This window comes from Bidens hawaiensis, unplaced genomic scaffold (assembly GCF_021521415.1).
Source record: "Bidens hawaiensis isolate Kalapana, Puna unplaced genomic scaffold, B.hawaiensis_p1.1 tig00041618_1, whole genome shotgun sequence".
Taxonomy (NCBI): Eukaryota; Viridiplantae; Streptophyta; class Magnoliopsida; order Asterales; family Asteraceae; genus Bidens; species Bidens hawaiensis.
In genome coordinates, this window is record NW_027497351.1 from 53,741 (window position 1) to 56,427 (window position 2,687).

The following is a 2,687-nucleotide window of genomic DNA, read 5'->3' on the forward strand; positions in this document are numbered from 1 at the left end:
CTATATAAACACCGTATAATAACCATTGATCAGGGTTTATCAAGCTGTGAAAACCCTTAGGACAGAATCATATAATTAGCCTAACAAATCTGTAGCATTTTTGACGTAACACACAAAGATATGCTTATCTATACCTTAGCAACACAATGATATTCGTAAAAGATCGAAATTTGAAGGTCGAAAATCAGAGAAAAATTTTGAAAAGGGTGACTTTGTGTGTAAGAAAGATGGTGAATAGTGAAAGACTGTTCGTGTTTCTGTCTTATATAGTCTTACACACTACCCAATGTACCCTATGTACGAATCAAGCGATTCGTTTGAATTTTAAATAATGAATTAAGCAATTCGTTATTTCAATTCGTTAAATCAGAGTAGCCAACAAGACATGAATCGTGTCTTGATTCGTTAAACATGTATAACGAAATAGAAGTGATTCGTTACAGAGTGCGGAAGCGAATTAAGTGAGCGAACTAGGAAGTAGTTCGCTAAAGAATCACCTAGTTCTTTATCCATACTTAACGAATTAACTTTTAAAGAATTAAAACTTTATTTAATTTTAACTTAAATAATTAAATGAAATAAATAAAGAATTAATTAAATAAAAATCAATAAATAGTAGTAATAATAATAATAATAATAATAATAATAATAAATTTTAACTTAAATGAATTACCGAGGACCTTTTATCCCGATAATTGAATAACTTAAACAACGTTTCACTTTTACGAAACATAAATTAAATAAAATGTAAAAGTAAAAAGATAAACTATTTTTGGCATTTTGTAAAAAATTAAAGAATGTATATACAAGGAAATATCTGAATATTAAAAATAGACAATCTTTTTGTGTTTTTCTATGATTATCAAAAGCAGTACATATTTTTGTGTTTTTGTTGAGTTTGAGCAGAGAATCATATTGACCAAAATGCCCTTCCATCACAGTTTTATATTTCTGCGATATTATGACTGGCGTTAAGTTGGTCATTGATATTGTTGTCCACTTAAATCTTATAACAAGCCTTCGAGCATTTTTGTGATATATTTTATGGTTCAATTAGCGCACAGAATATCAGAAACTATCAGCCCCTAATCTCGGTTCAAGCTTAATTTGACTTTTCCTAAATCACCCCAACTTGACTTAAAACATTATAGTGTTGATCAAAATTTTGAATACCATTTGAGAAATTTTGAGCAATGCATCAAGTTTCCTTTACTGTGAGTGAGTGAGTATGCACGAGTCCATCTGTCGGCTTACATACATTGTATCCCCCGGGGTCCATTTCTTATTGGTATTGAGACGCACGCAAGGGAGGAACTATTGTATGACTAACAGCGGATTTTGATCAAGTCAGTAATTTGGATTGTACGGAGTACAGCAGTGATCAAGTTTAATGACTTTGGGTTTTGCTCTAGAAAGCGAGTGAAATATTCATTCTTATGAATACCCAGATGATTAAGCTGCATAAAGACTCACAATGTCCAGAACCCTAATGCTTGTTATTTGCTTTATTATATTTTTGGGTGATCAACAACTAAAAGGCTTGAGTATGACTGGTTATTACATTTCTGCCATCTTCACCGAGACTTTTGCTAGAGACTAACACCTCTTTCAATTTGGCTTTTCTTTAAGTTTATATCACTTACTTTACTCTAACAGTTTGTTTAAAACCTATCAATGCACCAATGATTAAGCACACAGTCTTTTAAGCTTATTTCTTTCTGGATTTAGGGTCAAATAATCAATGTACTATCATTTTCTCTTTTTTGCTTCAAAAACTCGAAATTTTGAGGAGCATAAAACAAAATGATTTTAGTTGCCCCAGTTAATTTAAGTTTATAAATTAATGGCTATCCTATCCATCTACAAGTAGAGAACAGGAACAAAACATGCAAGCACGCTTCACAAACTTAAATAATTGACTAAATTTTCAGCTAAAAATAAAGTAGAAGCTTAACGAACGCCCCAAGTACTTTCCATTTGTCAGGTAAATGGCTAACCCGAAGAATTACAAGAAATTATCAGGACCAAACATATACAAGTATATGTCCTTCAAAATAGAAGCAAATGACATAATTTTCAGCGAACATAAGCAAAAATCTTTTTGGTTTTTCTCTTTACAAACTAAAAACACAATCTTTTTGTCTTTTTGGATTTTTCTTTATAAACAAGAAATTCAAATTCTTTTTGACTTTTTCAAAATTTTCTGTACAAACAGAAATAACAATCTTTTTGGTATTTTCAAGTATTAGGATAAAACAAGAAAGAACACAATATTTTTGATTTTTCAAAGTTTTCTAATGTTTTTGGGTTTTATCTATACAAACTAATAGCACAATATTTTTGTATTTTCTAAGATTCACCCCCTAAAACCTAAAAACAAAATAAAATAGAAACTAGGACAAACTAAAATAAAGATAATTATCCTAATTTTAGGATCTCAGCAAGGGTCTTTAATCCATTTAAAACAAGTAGAAAGTTAAAACGTGTTTTATCAAAGGCTTTGGTAAATAGATCGGCTTTTTGAAAATCAGTATGTACTTTCTCAAGGTCAATTAATTTCTTTTCATAACAATCCCGTATAAAATGATATCGAATTTCGATATGTTTTGTTTTAGAATGTTGTACAGGATTCTTGGTGATACTAATAGCAGCAGAATTATTAATCAAGATTGGAGTAGTAAGAAACT